This window comes from Cavia porcellus, unplaced genomic scaffold, assembly GCF_034190915.1.
Source record: "Cavia porcellus strain 051 isolate PalLab524CR breed Dunkin Hartley unplaced genomic scaffold, mCavPor4.1 scaffold_25, whole genome shotgun sequence".
NCBI lineage: Eukaryota > Metazoa > Chordata > Mammalia > Rodentia > Caviidae > Cavia > Cavia porcellus.
Genome location: NW_026947508.1, coordinates 33,395,406 through 33,415,171, shown reverse-complemented (window position 1 = coordinate 33,415,171; position 19,766 = coordinate 33,395,406). Strand labels below are relative to the sequence as shown.

Genomic DNA, 19,766 nt, shown 5'->3' with positions numbered 1-19,766 from the left:
GCAGGGTGGGGTCAACTCTTATAAAAGTAATGTTTGAAATCTGGCCCCTTCCCCAAAAGAGCTGTGACCGCCTAAAAGACACAATGTTTTGGCCATTTATAATATCTTGTCCTAGAAGTTATTTTGATGTTCATTCAGCAGTTTAATTTTACATTTGAGAAAGAGAATCATTTTTTTTTTAATTTTTATTTAAGGAGAAAAGAAAAGAAAGAAAAAAAAAACAGTGAAGGGGTACAAGTTATACAGATTTACAGAATAAAAAAATGCACAGTAGGAAATCACTAGTTAATGGATTACATATTGCCATCTTAGAAATAATTGTTCAAGTCACAAAATTAAAGCTTGTAGAGTGGACTTTCCAACAATGATACTGCAAACAGTTCTGTTCAATGATCCAATAAAACTCTGTGATATCATTTTCTATCTTATACATTTAAATATACATGCAGTTATATAGTTTAGAGCACTTTCTTTTCCTCTCTTTTGTACAGTGTCTATTACACATTTTGGGTTTCATTGCTCCCACGGTTCTTATTGCTTTTTTGGAAGAGAGTAAAACCAAATGTGACATATCAGAACAGAATCGGTCAAGTCAAAAGGGTGGACATAATAGATAATATAAAAACATAATACAAGGTGATCAACAATGGTTACCATAATGCCTCCCGCTATTTCTAATAGAATTGCCTATATCATTAGTTGTAATACAATTGAACTAAACCGTAGAGAATAAAACCGACAAAACCAAAACATTGGAGATATTGTAGGTCTTCAAAAGTAGATAAAAGTCAACAAGAATGGGCGTTATAATGAATCTCATTATCTTCTCAGCTGATGCCTAAACTTTCGAACCTGATACTATCCAGCAAAACAGAATAGAGGAACCTCAGTCAAAAACAAGATGGTGAGAGTAATACAGGGCTTCAAATTGAGATAATAGAAAGTCAAAGTGGGTTACTATATTATATCCTGCTATATTTTTCCCTTTAATTAAATGGATAAAAATAAAAAAGTAAATAATGGAGTGGAGATTGAGAAAAAAGAGGGCATAACAGCGAAACAGGGTAGATCAAAACATAACCATTTAAGCAGAATAGTGTTTCACCACCAGATAATCCTGACCCAAAAATAGTTACCATATTGACTCCCTCCCTGAAGTCCTTGAGTACAACTTCATATACTGTAGCATTAAGTATATCAAAACAATGTAAATCCATTTAAGAGAATGACAGCATTATAGAGTATTTAGAATCGACTAACAGAAAATGAACAATGGTCTCTGTATAATCTCCTTGTCTTTAAAAGGTTTTTTCTTATACTATCGTACATAACAAAATCCAATAAGATACAACCTGTTTAGACCATTGGAGACAGAAGAACAAAAGCTAGATGAGACTTCAAAACAAGATGGCACTAAATCAGCATTACCTATTAAGATGTCATTTTCTCCAAAAAAAAAGCTGTTCCTATCATCCAATCTTCTCTGTCTCATTTCTGTTGAGCTCTTTTTCTGTCAGTAGCTGTCAGTTTGTCTTCTTCATTTTGTTCTCTGCTCCATTCGTTGTGGCCTCCCCGCCCCTATTACTGGGTTCTTTGTATTTTTCTTTTTTTAGAATATCCTGCAATACTTTCTGTAGGGTTGAATTGGTGGTTGCAAATTCCCCCAGTTCCTCTTTATCCTGGAAGCACCTCGTTTTTCCATCAATTTCCAGGGACAGTTGTGCAGGATATCTCAGTCTTGGCTGGAGATTATTATCTTTCAAAGCTTGAATTATTTCTCCCCATGCTCTTCGTGATTTGATGGTTTGTGAAGAGAAATCTGCTGTAATTCTGATGGGTATTCCCTTGTAAGTGATCTGTTTCTTGTCTCTTACAGCTTTTAATATTCTGTTCTTGTATTGAATTTCTGGAATTTTTATTATTATATGCCTGGGTGTTTCTCTGTTAGGGTTGTAGGTAGCTGGGGTCCTGTATGCCTCATACATTTGAGTATCTTTACCTTTTGCTAAATTAGGAAAATTCTCCTGGATTATTTCTGTGAGTAGTTTTTGTAGTTCACTTGTTTGTGTCCCTACTTCTTCTTTTATGTTCTTAATCCTTAAGTTATGGCTCCTCTTATCATCTTCTTGTCTTTGTATTATTGCTGTGTGTTTCTTTGTTATTTTTAAGAAGTTTTTCATTTCATTCTCCCATGTTTCAAGTCTGCCCTCCAATTCAGATAGTCTGTCCTTAGTTTCTTTCAAGCTGTTATGCCAGTCTTGGGTAGACTTCTTAATGTCTTGATAGTCCCTTTGCACCTGCTTCACATACTCAATGCTTTCTCTGTTTTCTCCATCAAGCAATTCTCCCCTCTTTTTCTGTTCTTCCATTCCACCATCTGCTTTTTCCTGGGTGGTGCTTAGCATTTCTCTAACTATTCTGCATACTTCTAGCTTCAGGTCATTGATAACTTCATTTCTGAATTGGTCTATGAGGCTCTCTAAATGGCGCTTAATGTATATTGGTGCAGTGTCCACTATTGCCTGATTCTCAGGATTGAGGGCCGAGGAGCCTTTTTTGTTGCTTCCCTTCCCCATATTTTCTGTTCCTTATAAAATGCAATCTTACACAGGAGGTCCGGCTTCCCTGCCTGTCAGCCACAGCCTGATCAAATTGTGCTGGCTAGTTGTTCCCGCCCACCGCTGCGCCCCAGGGAGTTGCGGAGGAGGCAGCCTACGCGGGAGTCGGTCGCTCCTCTGGGCCACCGTCAGGCTCTGGGATCTGGGTTAGGCCAGCCTAGGGAGTCCGCCAGTAGCGTCACTCCGGCCAGGCACCTTTCACCAATCCCATCCGAGAGGGGAATGTGCGGCTGCAGTTGCCACCGCGCCCTGCTCTTACAGGACTGCCCGAGCCCAGAAAAACCTCCGCTGGAGTCAAACTGTGGTAGGGAGTCAGTTCCTCACTCACCTCGCCACCAGTCAGCCTTCCTCCCTGTCCGTCGCATTTCCGACTCCGTTCGCAGACTCCCGTTCCCGAGCCTCTGCGTGTCTCTCCTTGCCGAGCCGCTGTGGAGGTAGCCGGCTGCCGGGCGGCGGGAAATCCAAACCGCGGTTTCCGATGGCGTGGGGACTCCGTTCGGAGACTCCCGTTCCCAGAGCTCGGCGGTCGCGTCTCTCCTTGCCGAGCCGCTGTGGAGGTAGCCGGCCGCCGGGCGCCGGGAAATCCAAACCGCGGTTTCCGATGGCGTGGGGACTCCGTTCGGAGACTCCCCTTCCCAGAGCTCGGCGGTCGCGTCTCTCCTTGCCGAGCCGCTGTGGAGGTAGCCGGCCGCCGGGCGGCGGGAAATCCAAACCGCGGTTTCCAATGGCGCGGAATCGAGCCTCCACACCGAGATTTTTCTGTTCCTATTTTAGCGCCAGGACTGTATTCCAAGTTGGATTCTCTCAGCCCAGTTCGTTCCTGAGTCAGCAGAGCATATCTCTACTGGTTCGTATCTCCTTAGTCCGCATCATTCCTGGCCTCTGAGCCGAGCCTTTAGAGAGCGTTCAGTAGTTGCTGTTGTCTGTCCGCCATGTTCTGCAGTCTAAGAGAATCATTTTTAAAACTTTGTCTTGGCTCTATAGGATCTCCTTTTTTTTTTCCTTTTCTTGGTGCGTCTCTCTGTGTGTCTCTGTCTCTGTTTCTCTTTCCCCCTCCCTCCCTCTCCCTCTTTCTCTCTGAAAAGAAGTGGCCCTGTAGAATTTTCTGGAAAAGAAAGAAATGGAGGCTAATGATACTTACGAAGATGGGTGGTGTTGTGAGATGAATGCCTTAATTTTGACAGAAATTAGTCTGCATGTCTTGTTTGCTTGTAAAACGTATGGAAAGAAAGATCCTTGTGGAGAATAAAGCTGCATATGTCTTTGTGAGTGGTACTGAAGAATGGAAGCAAAAATGGCCCAAAAAAAAAAAACCCTTGTGTACTTGCTGCTAAGTGTTATGAAGCATTTTCTGACAAGTTGTTTGCCATCATCGCATGATAGCTTTATTTCCGGGTATCACCAAATGAAGATCCTTCAGCTTCTCTCAGGTCATCCGCAGTATATAATGAGGCAGAATCACAATTTGGCTGCTCACATATGCTGTGCTACATTGATGAGAGATGTGACAGGACTGAAGTTTGTTTTGTCCAGGAGCTTTAATCTTCATGGAGGCAGTAAGACCAAGAGATCTGCATGATGCATCACTTCCAGATGATCCACTGAGTCGCAGGACAGGGGGATGGCTCTGCAGGAGTGACAGACAGGCTGAGGGGACAATGCATACTCATGATATCCCCAAGGGAGTCTTCTCCATCCTTCTACCTCTGTGCCAGACACTCAGCAGAGCACACATCCCAGCTGCTCTGTTGTTTCCTTCACTCTTACTACTGGACAGAGGCCTCAGCTGCAACTTGTTCTTCAACCTCTCTCTCTCACACAGTGCAGTCTGTGCTGTGCTGCTCCCCAGAGAGCAGTGCAGGAGGGCAGCTGGGCATCTCTTGGCTGGGAGGTTTTTGTTTAGGGCTGTGTCACTGTGGTAGGATGTTTTGTATCTTGTAAACAATAATAAACTCCAGTGTCCTCAGCCTCCACCTTGCTGATTTTTAATGTGAAATCTGTCCCTGAGGCACTGCCACTGAACCTGTCTGAGATGCCAGGAAACCAGCTGGAAACTTTATAAATCATGCCCTGAGGAGCCTGGCCTGGCTTGTGCAACATCTAGCTCAAATAGGTGTTCCCATCACTATGCAAGAGGCTCTCACTGGATCTGCAGGAGATGGAGGCTGCTCTCCCGGAGAGATGGAGAGAGATTGTGGGGTCTGTGTCATCACATCTCCTGTGGATCCTAAAATGGTGAAAGAGAAATGCAAAATCATGAATCAACTATCATGGTTTTCTCTTTCCTGCCATTATCAAGCTAAAGTATTGTCATATACTTTATATATATATATATATATATATATATATATATATATATATACTTTATATATATATAATATATATATATATATTTTTTTTTTCTAATCACAAGAATCCCTCTAGAATTGGTATGAGCAACCCTCTCTTTCTTTTTTGGAAGTCTTCCTGATAGGTCAGGTCCTGAGTCCTTTAAGAATTTTCTTCACTCTGATCTAACCTCACACACCCATGGTTCAAGTGAGGGCTGCACATCTCAGGTGTGGACAGAAATCATTTGAGTGGCAGTGGGACCCCGAGGCTCTCCCTCTTACCTCATGCCCCTCCTGATATCCCTGTGTCCTTACCAGTGATCCAGAACAGTAGCAGCCCCAGGAGCTGAAAAGCAAGCCTCATTTCATGAAACTGAACTGAAGAGTCCTGATCAGTTAAGGGAAAGCTAGAGCCAGCTTATATCTGAAACTTTCTTGGGAAGGTCCTCCCTGGGGACAAAATGCCAATTCCATGGTGGGTGCAGTGGTGCAGAAAGAGTGAACAGCATGGTGGGAGGCTTCTCATGTGAGCCCAGTGGTATAAAATATCTCTGCATTGGGAGGAAAACAATAGAGCTACAGTCCATGCTGTGTCCGAGTCTCCATCAGGTACAGAATATTCAGGGCTGTGCCCATCCCAGACAGGACTGAAGTCCCCAGGATATGGGGGCGTGTGCAGATCAGTTTCTGGGAGGGGAAGGCTCGTGCTTCTTAGCCTTGGGAACAAAGAAATTCTCACTTCATGAGAACTCATCTTAATATTTTTTTAAATGTAAGATCTGATAGGAGCAGGTAAACTCTCATCATCTTATATTTATAAGTATTAGAAAAATATTTTATATGATCTAGAAATTAAATGATATAAAAGCACCAAAGTTAAAAGAAGTATGATACAGAGTAAAATATTTATCTTCAAGTTGTAAATTTGCTTCTCCATGGAACGCAAAAGGGAAAAGGAAAAAAATATATGCCCTACATAGTGGATGTGAATTTGCTTGTGAATAGGTTTTGAAATTTGTAAATTTCTAAGGATGCCTGTTTCCTTGTAGAAATGTATACACACAGTTGCCCACAAACACACACATTCTGGATTTATCAAAACCTTTCTTGAAGAAAGATTTCTCTTGATTTTAACATACAATGAAAAATTGTACTACTGTTCAGAATGATCATAAAATATCCTTCTCATATCTACTGTTCCTTTTAATAGATATTACACAGCTATAGCCCATAGTTTAAAGCAATATTCTAAACGTCAGAATGTCACCATTGAATCAAGGTTTTTACCATCTCAGAGTAATTTGAGCCAGTGACTGACATGGCCCTGGAGGGTATCTGAGGTGGTCACTGTGGAAAGGGGTCAGTTTGAGAGTCCCATCAAAGCTGTGAGAGAGTAAAGCCACGCTGTCACTGGTCTGTAGGTGAGATGATGGGTTCAATGAGGGGAAGAGCACTGGAAATCAAGCTCTATGAACTGAGCAAGTGACCTTGCATAATTTATTATGAGGGAATAATAGTACATGGGAGGCATCAGGTTCTTCATCATCAGTTTTGACTCTGAGGTTTTACAAAGACATCTGCATCTGGTCATTTTTTCTTTTACTCAGGAGATTATTTCTACTTTAAATTCCTTTAAAGCTTCCCGGAGTTGCTTCTTTACTTAAGTTGCTATTATTTCAGCTATTTCAGGTGTATGGCATATATTTTCTTCTGTGTACATTGCTCCTAGGGTTTCTTGGGATGGGCTGGATTTTTCAGATTGTATTTTGGTCTTCTGTTTTGTCATTTTCCTATATTTCTGTGTTTCAAGTGTTATTGCAAGGCTTCCCCCGGGCCTGTTGGAAATCCTCTTCTATCCCCTCAGCTCCTGGGCCTTTGGCCACCCAGGTCCCCAGATTGAGAAAGGGTCACTGGGGGCGGGGCAGGTCAGCTCAAGATGCACTGAGCTGGTCCAGTGCCACAGGAAGCAGTAAAGTTCCCTGTCCGGGGCCAAGCTAGGATCCCAAACTAGCTGGGCTCAGGGGATGGTGTGGGCACACTCACCCCAGGCTGCCCAGCCTCTGGAATTGTTGAGGCTGGCAGGCCCAGAACTCCAGAGTCCTGTTCCTGTTCTTGAACTTGGATGGGGAACCCCGCCAAAAGCCGCCTTTCTAGTTGTTGGGCAATTCCCCTTCCCTGACTCCTCAGGACTGCAGCTGGAATAGACCTCAATGATGCACTTTTAAAGAAAGAAGTAGTTGATCATTGAAAAAACATCAAGGGAAGGCAAGAAAAACAAACAAAAAAAACAAAAAATAGAAAACATACCAACTGAATAGTGAAAATGGAAGCAGAACCCACCAGAAAGTATGTGTCCAGCAAACGTATTTATAAGTGAGCATGTTACAGGAGCCTTCAAATAGAAAGATCTCAATAACTAATATCATAATTCAGACATTTATTTAAGTTCTCCTTAATTTAGAGAAAAGATATAAGCATAACTGACATCCTCTTAGTGAACTAGGTAGAAAGAGAAAACTCAAAGAAATGCAGTTTTCCTTTACATTTAAGGCTTATATCACTCTTTGGGAGCTGAAAAGGAATCTTCCCTGCTTTCCTTTAATACTTACATCATTAGCCCTCATCTATAGTTTCCAGTTCAGGTTTTAACTCCTGTTTTGACTTCTGCATTTTGGGTTACATTGCAGGACCCAGGCTGCCTTCTTCTGTGAATATTCATTGCCTGATGAGACTGCAGCTAAGACTGAATCCCTGACCTCCAGAATCTCACAATTCATCTGTCCCTAGAACACTGAAGATTGGAAGACTGATGGCATCTTGAAATTCTGAAGTTCCACTCCTCATGCCTATTGCCACTCCATGTACATTTATTAATCTCCTGTGGAGTTTATCAGGCAGTTCCACCTGGCAATACAGCACACTGGTGCAAGATAATGACAAAGAGAGAAAATCCTACAGTTCAGGAGCTCTGGGAACCAATGTTATTCATGGAACTAGAGGCCATGAATTCCAAAAGTTCATGGCTTTTATCAGTATCAATCAGAGATGTGGGTCGGGGTCATGGCTGAGCGTTTAGAAAGAGACACTTTGCAGGCATTGGCTGTACCAGCCACAGAGGCTCTCCAATTAGACAGGATATTTGATGCTTGCAAATCTGGAACCTTTCCTTCTTGGATGGTGTAATTCTTCCTTAGTCCCAATGCTTCTGCTGAGATACTGTCTTATGTGTTAGCCCTGGAATTGCAGAGGCCACTCCTGGAGCCCCCATTCCAGGTGTCAACACTGTGGATAATGATTACCTGGGCTTGATCTCATTCTTCTAGCTGGATAAGGAAACCACCAGCTCCATATAACCAGCTCAGCATATCTCAATGAATAGAGTTGAAGGACAGGCAAAGGGGCTTGTTTCTCTGGAGAGCACAGCTTGGCAGTCTCCCATAGACATCAACACAAACTCTCTTGTGACTCATTCAAGTACATGACACTTATCCTCCTTTTACTTTTCTCTCTCATCTCACATTCAATATGTCTGTAAAGCTTATTTGCTCTAATTTTAAAATATGACCAGAATCTGTCCGCCTTTCAATACATCTACTGATGGGTCAAAGCTCTGACATGTGAGCACATTCAGACATGGATAAAAGTATCAGAGGAGGTGAATGGGACTTTTTAATATTACTTTGGAAGTAGGGCCCAAAGGCCAACTTTTAGAACAGATATTATTGTCCCATTATCAAACTCTTCATTTTTGAAAGGCCACACCAGGAAACAAGCACCATCTGAGAACCAGTGCCTTGCAGGCTGCCACTGGTCTGTGGACAGTCAGTCCTCAGCCCCTTCCAGCTTGCAGGATGACAAACAAGAAGTATCAGTGCACCCCCCACAATTTCCCCAACCCAGAAACACAGGCTGTCATGATAGCTATCAATGTGAAATGCAATTGGCTGCCTGTGGTGCTTTGATGTTTCACTGATATTGCAGATATAGGGCCAGTGGTCTGATCGTAGGTTCAGGGGATAGCTGTACACAAGGTGACAGCTAGAGAGGATCTCCTTCTGAGGGTTCCATCCATTGTTGATTCTCTATGGTCTAGTTTTGAAAGTCATATATTATTTCCATTCTTTTGTTGGGTTAGGTTTTATTCTCTCTCTCTTTTTTTTTTTGATTATGTTAAGTCGGATGGCAAGAGCAGCTGTTTCAAAGACAGCAGTATGTATTATGGTAGCAATTTTGGATTTACTATTGGCTTGTTTTGAATTTCTTTATTGCATTTATTGTTTTTATTGTTTGTATTTTACTCTGTTCTGTTTGATTTTTACTATGTCCAAAGATCTCTTCAGCTATTTTGAAGACAACAAAAGGCATTCTGTTAATTATTGCTGATTTTGTAATGTATTAAAATGTTGTATCACTTACACTGGTTTATTTTCATTGGTTTTGTTCTGTTTTATTCTCTTTAAAAATAATTTAAAAACAAACTTGTCGCTTTCTCTCAGTCTACTTTTAATTTTGGGGAAGCAGATATCTTGAGGGATTTTAACAATAAGGAAGATACTGGGGCCTAGAGATTTATCAAGTGTCACAAGGATAGGTTGTATTGATGGCTGTTTAATCCTAGAAGTAGTAGGATGCAACTTCCTGTTAGCTTGTAAAAATCTTAGAAAGAAAGAATCTTGTAGTGACTAAACTCTTCTGTGTCTTAGTGAGTAATAATGCACAACAAAGGAACAAACATTTATAAATTCCATTTCCCATTGTTATGAAATGCTGTGAGAAATTTTCTCACAGGACTCATTTGCTCCTATCCCATGGTTGCTATATGCCTGCATATCACCAAATAAACACCCTCCAACTTCTCTGGTTAGATCCAGTGCACAATGATGCAGAGCCCCACTTTGGATGTCCACCTTTCCCTTGCTGCATTGATCAGAAAGATGTGGCGTCACCCAAATTTTATTTTTGAGCTGAAAACTTTATTAATCTTGGAGTCTGTAACAACTGAGAGCCCGGCATCAGGATCCATGTAGGGCCAATGGAACCACACTTGGTAGCCCAGATGTGATCTGTCCCCTCTGGCCTTGTGAGCTGGGAGCAGATCTCCAGGAGTGACGGGCATCCTGAGAAGACAATGTATGGCTGTTAATTCCCTCCTGGGTAACATGATAAGAGGGCAGTGAAAGGGGACTGGGGATTTAGCTCAGTGGCATAAGTGCCTGCTTGCAAGCAGTCAGTCATGAGTTCGATCCCTGGTACCAATAAAAACAAAAAAGACCAAGAGAGAGAGAGAGAGAGAGAGAGAGAGAGAGAAAGGGCAGTGAAAGATAAAGTACTAACCTTTTAAGCCATTTCCATTTTATTAATAATTTTTGGCTAAATTCATGTTTATGTGTTTCTTTTGGTTTTATTAATTTTCACAAAGGAACAGAATTTTAAAGGCCTAAAGAAACTGTAGTGCTCAGTTGCATCCTTCTCCCTCTGTGTCAGATCCCTCAGCAAAGAACATATTCTTGTTACACTGTTGTCTTCCTCAATCTTCCTCCAGGGCAGAGGCCTCAGCTGCAACTTGTTGTTCTGATTCTTCAGCCCCTTCCTCTCACACAGAGAAGTCTGTGCTGTGCTGCTCCCCAGACAGCAGGACAGGGGGGCAGCTGGGCCTCCCCAGGCAGGGAGGTTTGTGTTTGGGGCTGTAGCATTGTGGGAGGAGTATACATACCTTGCCAACAATAATAAACTCCAGCATCCTCAGCCTCCACCCTGCTGATTTTGAGAGTGAAATCTGTCTCTGACAAACTGCCACTGAACCTGTCAGAGACTCAAGAGTCTTGATTGGAAACCTGATAAATCATTTCCTGTGGAACCTGACCTGGCTTGTGCACAAGCCAATACAAATAGGTTTTTCCATCACTAGCCAGGAGACTGACTGGATGTACAGGAGATGGAGGCTGACTCTCCAAGTGAGATGGACAGAGAGAGTGGAGTCTGGGTCATCACCTCTCCTGTGGATTCTAAAATGATGAAGTCAAGGCCACATGCAAACATCTTGAGCCATTTCAATTGTTTACACTTTTTCATATACATCTGTCTAAATGATTTTTGCCATTTTGATGTGCACACAAAATATTCAGTTTGAAGAACAGGCCCCTAAACTAGCAGCCACAAGGAAACCCACAGTGTTTCCCTGCAAAATTTCTGTCATTTTTCTGCAAAATCATCATCAGAGGATATAGGTCCTTGTTCCCACTGGCATCCTCGTCCTGCAGACCCACGCCTCCATGATGCATGATGAAGAAGTCCATGATGCAGGCCAAACTTGCCATTGTCACTGTGTTCTGAGAACACCTGGGCAGCATGGGGCATCCAGGGCCCACCTGTCACCCCATCTCCCCCTCGGCTCCCCATGTCCTTACCAGGCAGGCAGAGCATGAGCAGACACAGGAGCTGAACATGGTGCCTCATTTTGAGAAGTTGGAGTGAGAAGTCCTGATTACCCAGAGTGAGGTGACGAGGGAGCTCTTATCTCAGACTTGCATGGGCAGTTCCTCTATGAGGAGCAAGATGCAAATTCCCTGGTGGGTGCAGTGGTGAAGGGCATAGCACTAGCCCTTTCTTTTGAACAGAATGATGGAAAATATTTTCTGTGTTTGGATGGAATTGGTAGAGATACATTCCTTGCTTTGTGCAGCTGTGGGCATGAGGTCCATAGCATGTAATTCTGCACCTCCCACAGGAGCCCAAATACCCCAGCGCAGCACCTGGCCCTAGGACACATGCATGTGTGTTCAAATCAGGGTCCAGGAGGGAAAGCTTACCCCGCTCAGCGTCTGCCCTAGCTCTGAAGGAAAATGCACCTTACAGTGATTTTCAGAGATTTCCACCACAACAACATGGTCGGAGGCTGTAAAGACTCTGGCCACTGCTGTTCCCTTACAAACTCTGTGAGGACTAAAATCATGTTAGAAATAGTTATTCCTGAATTTGGTGGCTAAACTCAAGAAAAGCACTCATGTTGAAAGAAATTATGTTTCTTTCTGAAGAATAGGTTACAACTTTATGAATATTAAATGGAAATTTTTTTAAAAATATGCCTTCTATCATGAATGTATATTTTAAAAATTTGTGAATATTCTGTCACCTTTATCTCCATTAATATTTATCAAATTATATTCATTGAAGTATAAACTCTAATATATATTTACTTATAAAATTATATATCCTTATATAAATGTTAGATGTGTATATATTCACATCAGATTAATAAAAATGTTTCTTAATATAAAAATCCCTGCTCAGGATGGAGGAGGTATAATTTTATAGCTGGTTTTATTTCCAGGTTGGCTCTGGATGCCCCATGATGCCCAGATATGCTCAGAACACAGTGAGAATGGCAGGTTTGGCCTGCATTATGGACTTCTTCAGAGGTGTGGGTCTACAGGGTGAGGATTCCAGTGGGAACAAGGACCTATATCCTCTGATGATGATTTTGCAGAAAAATGACAGAAATGGTACAGGGAAACACTATTCATTTGCTAAGTGGCCATAAAGTCCTTGTCATCAGTGTGTTTTATTTTCCTAGGCACTGTGTAGCCTCAGTGTTAAAAGGAGCCCATGTGAGGACATCAGGGTGACCCCAGGCTTCTTCCTGTCTCTGTGCAGTGTGAATGAGTGAGCAGCTTAGGCCAGGATGATCCTGGGAGTGGTGCAGGGTCCGATCTGCTGCGGGAGTTCAATTTCAGATTCCTTCCTCCAAGCCAGGGAGATGAATCCTTGTGTTGAAAGACTGAAGTCCATGGTATTTGTTTTTTAATGACAGTCCAAGAAATCTGGCACATCCTCTCAGAGCTCCTGTCTACTCTCTTTATAAATAAATACTCCAGTACGTCTACTTTCCCTTCTCTCCTACCTTCTTTGTATTTTCTTTCCCTGTTTGCCTGAGGTTAAAATCATAGCCTTCATGCTAAGCTATATCCTCGGCCTCTTTTATCCTTATTTTTTGTATTTTGATGCAGCATCTCCTTAAGTCACTAAGTTAGTCAGTTTAGGCTTGCACTTGACATCCTCCTGCCTCAGCCTTCCAGAAACCTTGGATTATAGTTATGTGCCATCTGGCTTAGATGTCTCTGTCTTCTGAGTGCTTATATCTCTGTAAGCACTTTGAAAAGTTGGTATGATGGCTTGCTTGGATTTTCTGGACCTTGGTGTAGTTCTTTTTAAAATTTCATACTTTTTTATTAGTGCATGCTTGCAGTACATAATGATTGCATTCATCGTGGAGAATGGGTCCATATTCAGGACATATCTTAATTCCTATTTCTCCTCCATCTCATTTGTAAATTACTAAGGGTCTATTTTTTTGTGTCTAACATGAGTTACCAGTAGCAGCTAACATAAAGGACAGTAAGCTGCAGGTCACTAGAACAGGCACAGAGCAAAGTTCTAATATCTCACAGAGGTGTAGAGTGGATACAAAAGCCTGCTGCAAAACAACTTGGGCAGATTTAGTCGTTTTTAATGTTCTTGCCACTGGAAATTGAAGAGATCCAAATCTGTGTACAGTTTGACTGTTTATTTTTAAGTTTTGTTTTAATCATGGTAAAATTTAACATAACAAAACATCATAAGAAAACCATGTATGAGACACAGATTTCAAAGCAAGACAACCAAAGTCTCCACTGTTTATTATATTGTCTCTTGTTTTCTTCCAAATAGTTTTCCATACCTTCACATACAATGAATTCATAAAAGAAAAAATAGTATAAAATTAATCAGAGTAGGATGACGAATGCATTTTAGGTCTTCAAGAGCAAACAATAGGGAAGTCCACAATGCCTGCCATAGTGTCTCTCATTCTCTTCTAAATAGCTGTCCATACCTTTATGTATGTTGAAATTAAAGAAAACAAAACAGACTAAAATTGATCTGAACAAAGAATAATAATATTGCTGGATTTCACATCATGATGCTACAGGATCAGCACTGGGTACCTTAGTGTCTCTTTTTCTTCAAAGTAGCTGTTCCATTCATTGTGCATTATATAATACATTCTTATAAACTGTTTCGAAGTTCTATGCATGCATGAGTCTCTACATGTATATCTATTTTTTCTGTATTGGAGGGAAAACAAAACAAAAGAAGACAAAACAAAACAAATTCCTAGAAAAACACTGAACGAAAAAGAAATATAAACAACAATAGCAATGAGCCCAGAACACTGACGGTATAGGCCTTCAAATAAAGGTGGTATGAGTGTGGCTAGGGTTATTATTTTACATAACAATCTTTGTGAGTTCCTCAGATCACCATACAATAACATGCAAAATTATTCCAATCCTAGGAATGCTAACTATTTTGTTTCAAGAACTTATAGAATTTGTAGCACAATTGTCTTAGCTATCCTCAGTGTGTTTATAAAATTTTAGGTGTTTTGTCCTTTCCTTTCCTTTATTTTTCATTTTTTCCTGAGATACTATTTTTCCCTTTTAAGCAGATTCTTGTCCTTTAACTGTGCTTATTATTTTTGTATCTTATGTGCTCTTATCATTTCTTACACTTTGGAAACTAAATGTTATTTATACATGTGAATTTGATTTATTTCACTTATGAGTGAAATAAATGGGCTAAAGTTGCATCCATTTTCTCCATGTGAACATTCTTTGTAGCAGAGTAGTACTCCATTGTATAATACCACAACTTTTTTATCCATCCATTCCTAAGTTGATGGGCATTTAGGCTGTTTCCAAGATGTGGCTATTACAAATTGTGCTGCTATAAACATAGGTGCACATATATCACTGTGGTATGATATTTTCAGTTCTGGGAATATGGCGAGAAGTGGAATAGCTAGGTCAAATGGAATTTCCAATTCCAGATTTTTGAGGAATGTCCAGACTGACCTCCACAGTGATTGCACCAGTCTACACTCCCTCCAACAGTGCAGGAGAGTTCCTTTTTCCCCACAGCCTCTCTAGCATTTGCTGTTTGTAGTATTTTTATGCTGGTCATTTTTTTCTGGAGTGAGAGGTAACGTCAGTGCTGTTTTAATTTGCATTTCTCTAATGACCAATAATGCTGAAAATTTTTAACGTGTTTATTTAAGATTTGTATTTCTTCATCTGAGAACTTTGCATTCATCTCAGATGCCCATATGTGGGATGGCTCTTTGAATTTTGGGGATCTGAAGTATTTTAATTCTTTATATGTTCTGGACATAGATTCTTTGCCTGAGGGATCATTCACTAAGATTTTTTCCCAATTTTTGAATTTTCTTTTCACTATGCAGGAGATTTCTTTTGACATGCAAAAACTTTTTAATAGGATATGAACCCAGTTGTTGATTCTGTGTATTTCCCATGCAGTTTGATCTTTGTTCATTAATTCTCTACCTACCCCTACGTCTTTAAGATTTCTACCTACTTTGTCTTGCAACAAATTTAGGGTTTCTGTTTTAATATTTAGATCTTCGATCCATTTAGACTTTAGTTTAATACATGGTGATAGGCATGAGTCTAGGTTTAGTTTTCAGCATATGAAGAGCCAGTTTTTCCAGCACCATTTATTGAAGAGACTATCTTTCTTCCAGTGAATGTGTTTGGCCACTTTATGCAAGATAAGTTGGCTGAGTGTGTTTGTGGTTGTGGTTGTATCTTCTTATCTATTCTATTGGTCTTCAGGTCTGTTTTTAATACAGTACCATGCTGATTTTATAACAGTAGTTTTGTAGCATAACTTCAAGTCAGGGATTGTGATGTTTCTGCTTTTCCTTTGTTGATTAGAATTGCCTTTGAGAGGCCAGGGATTTATCTCAGCAGCATAAATGCATCCCTGGCAAGCAAGAGTTCATGAGTTCAATCCCTGGTACCACACACACACACAAAAATTGTGTTTGCTTCTCTAGTTTTCTTCTGGTTCCAGATGAATTTCAGCATTGATTTCTCTAGATCTGTGAGGTAGCTAGTGGCATTTTAATTTGGATTGCAATAAGTCTGTATAACTGTGGGAAACCCTGCAATTGGCCGTCATTTTATGTTAATAAGACAACAAGCATTTTAATGTTAAGTTTCTATTTGGTAGTTAAGTTTCCATCTCACCTCACCTACCTTGTCACATGTTCCTATGGTTCAGCCCGTACAGTGATTATGCAAATTAGCCTGCCTTATGGACCCACTCGCAGGAGATTCGAAATACCCTATAGGCTCAAGTCTTGCTAGAACTTCACGCTGTTGCTAAGTTACCTGCTGATGTGTCAGAACCTATCCCTTTCCCCAATAACCTATATATTCATTACTCTTTCTTTGAATAAATGAGACTTGATCAGAGCACTGTCTTTTCTCCATTCTTTGTGTCTCTTGTCTCTTGCAATCCCCACTCCCCCTCTAGGATCTCCATTGACTTACCCGCAGGTCAGGACATATAACAATTTTGGGAGAACAGCAACTATCACAATGTTTGTTCTTCCTATCCATGAACAAGGGATGTCTTTCTATTTTGTGAGGTTCTCTTTGATTTCTTTTTCAGAGTATTGTAATTTTACCTGAAGAGATCATTTGTTTCTTTTGTTAGTTTAATTCTAAGTGTTTCATTTTCTTGGATGCTATTGTAAATGATGTGGATTCTCTTATTTCTCTCTCAGTGGCTTTGCTGTTAGTTGTATAGGAATGCTATTGATTTTTGAGTACTGACTAAGTATCCAGCTACATTACTGAATTTATTTATTATTCCTAGTAATCTTTTATAGGAGCTTTGGGGGTCTTCTATGTAGAATATCAAGTGATCTGCAAATAATGATAATTTAACTTCTTCTTTTCCTATCTGTAATCCTTTTATTTCTCTCTTGTCCAATTGCTCTGGCAAGTAATTCTAGCATTATATTGAATAGGAGTGGTGATAATGGACATTCCTGTCTTGTTCCTGATTTTACAGTAAAGGCTTTCAGTTTTTTCCCTTTAATATGATGCTGGCTGTTGGTTTGTCATAGATGGCTTGTATCATATTGAGGTGAAGACCGTCTATTACAATTCTCTGTAAGGTTTTTATCATAAATAAATACATTTTGGACCCTATCAAGAGCTTTTTCTGTATCTATAGAAATGATCATGTGGTTTTTATTTTTGGCTGTATTGATATGGTGGATTACATTTATTGACTTGCATATGTTGAACCAATCTTGCATTCCTGGCATGAATTCCACATGATCGTGGTGTCTAATCTTCTTGATGATTTGTTGCATTCTGTTTGCCAAAATTTTACTGAGAATTTTTGCATCTATGCTCCTTATGGAGGTGGCCTGTAGTTCTTCTCTTTTTTAAGTTAGATCTTTCTTGTGTTTTGGTATTAGAGTAATGTTTGCTTCCAGGAATGAGTTAGGTGACTTATCTCCCTTTCAGTTTCATTGAAGAGTTTGAGGAGGGTCAGCATTAAATCTTCTTGAATTTCTTGTAGAATTCCACAGTAAACCCATCTGGGCCTGGGCCTTTCTTTGTAGGTAAAGATTCAATTACATTTTCAATTTCATTAATTGAAATTGGTTTATTCAGGAGTTTTGCATCTTCACACTCACTTTGATAGTTCATGTTTCTAGGAATCTGTCCTTTTCTTCTGTGTTATCAAGCCTATGAGAGTACAGGTTTTTGAAATAGGTATTGATGATCTTCTGCCTTTCCATAGGGTCTGTAGGGATTTCACCCTTTTCATTCTTATTGCATGAATTTCAGGTTTTTCTTTTCTTTTTAAAATAAGGTCAGTTAGAGGCCTGTCAATTTTATTTATTCTTTCAAAAAACCAACTCTTTGATTCATTGATTTTTGTGTTGTTCTCTTAGTCTCTTCTGTATTGTTTTCTGTTCTGACCTTTATAATTTCCTCCCTTCTTTTGGTTTTGGGCTTTACTTGATCTTCTCTTTCTAGATATTTGAGGTGTATCATCAGGTTGTTTATTTGTGATCATTCTGTTTTCCAGACATGAGAGTTCATTGCAATAAATTTTCCTCTGAGGACTTCTTACATTGCATCCCACAGGTTCCAGTAAGATGTATTTGTATTTTTGATTGCCTGTAAATATGATTTAATCTCTTCTTTAATTTCCTCTGTGACCCACTGATTGCTCAGTACTGTACTATACAATTTCTATGTGTTTGTGGGGTTTTTGTAGTTTCTCTTGTCACTAATTTCTAGTTTTAAGGTCCTGTCATCTGAAAACATGTATGGGATAATTTCAATTCTTTTGTATTTACTTGAGCATGTTGTGTGGGCTAGTAGATGGTCTATATTAAAGAATGTTTCATGTGATGCTGAGAAGAATGTATATTCTAATGTTGGGTGGAACACTCTGTTTACATCTACTAAGTCCTTTTGTTCACAAGTATGATTCAGTTCTGTTATTTCTTTACTGATTTTCTATCCAGTTGACCTGTCTCTCAGGTCCAGTTGACCTGTTTACACAGGTCCAGTTGACCTGTGTAAATAGTGTGTTAAGGTCTACTGTTATATTTGTTACTGTTTATTCAAATATTTCATTTTTGTTAATATTTCTTTTGTGTACCGTGTGCTTCCAAATTTGGTGCATAGATATTTAAGATTATTATCTCTTTCTCTTGAAGTTTTCCCTAACTAGTTGTTGTACTCTAAGAAAGTAGCTTCATCATTTTGTGTATTATAGCAAACCTGTATCATGGCTTACTTTTTATCCTTTTTCCCTAACTGATATGTTAAGTGACCCAATTGATATATTGAGCAATACTCTCCTCTGTAAAGAATTGCAAGAATTTCACTTAATTGAGATGTTAACCAGAGTGGCCCTCTACAAACAAGAAGAGTGGTGCTAAAACAAGCTAACAAGGGTTGTTAATCACTGTTAGGCACCCCTATTCTTCGCTAAAGAGCTAAAGAAGACTAGAAGGCCCACTAATTTACACATTGTTTGAAGTAACTTGTTTATATGCAGGGAGATTTGCGTATGAGTTTAACCTTTTTACCTAACCTTAGTTACTTTTCCCACAAGATAGATACTCGCCGTTTTCCTGTTCTGTAGCGTGCCTTATTGCCTCCCCCCCCCCACCTATCTGGGCCATAAAGAATTTGGGTTTCTGGTGACCTCTCCCCGACCTGGTGATGATCTATCATAAAATGAGCCTGCCACAATTTTAAGAACTGCTTACTTAAAAGAAATTACTGGGTAATACTATGGCCCAAACACCGATCGGTGCTTTCCTTTTGTTCTGTATGTATCAAATGAGTTATATATCAGATCTTTGTAAAACTTAAGTTCCAGCGTCTCATAACTCGTGACCCCTTCACACTCACTAGTGAAGACAAGCTGTCCTGGGATAATTAACTCTCCACTTTCTTCTCCAATATTGCTGCAGATGTGCCACTCTGAGATAATGTCAGTCTACAGGATGGGAGTAATTTGAGGAACACCAGGAACTCCCGAGATTGTCAGAGCTAAGTGGACAGCAATACAGTTTCCAGATGCAGGTCAACAGGTTTAATGGCCTTGCAGGTTTCCCCCCACTTTCCCTTACTTTTAAAAACCCCTTTCCCCAGTCTTGGGCGCAGTCTTTGGGTCGATCTAAGAGAGACTGTGCCACCAGGACTGGCTCAATAAAGCCTTTGCTACTTAAATTTTTGGACTCTTGTTTCCTTGAATTTTATACCGGGGCCCGAGTTATAACACTAGTATGTAGTGGCCTTTTTATCACTCTGGATCATTCTTGGTTTGAAGTTCACACTGTCTGCACACAGAATATTTAAACCTGTTTTTTTGGTGAATCCTGTTGCACAGAATATTGTTTTCAATCCTTTGACTTTCAATCTAAGAGTTTTCT

The 19,766-nt window shown here is 40.1% G+C and overlaps 1 long non-coding RNA gene across 2 annotated transcripts in view; it reads left to right on the top strand.

Annotated features, from left to right (window-relative positions):
- The window catches only part of LOC134473024 (uncharacterized), a 38,212-nt gene extending 28,849 nt beyond the window's left edge, over window positions 1–9,363 (top strand). For both annotated transcript variants that reach the window (XR_010043110.1, XR_010043111.1), the window contains exon 2: window positions 7,636–9,363. This is a non-coding gene — a long non-coding RNA (uncharacterized LOC134473024). The remainder of the gene's footprint in view (window positions 1–7,635) is intronic.
- The last annotated feature ends 10,403 nt before the right edge of the window (window positions 9,364–19,766 follow it).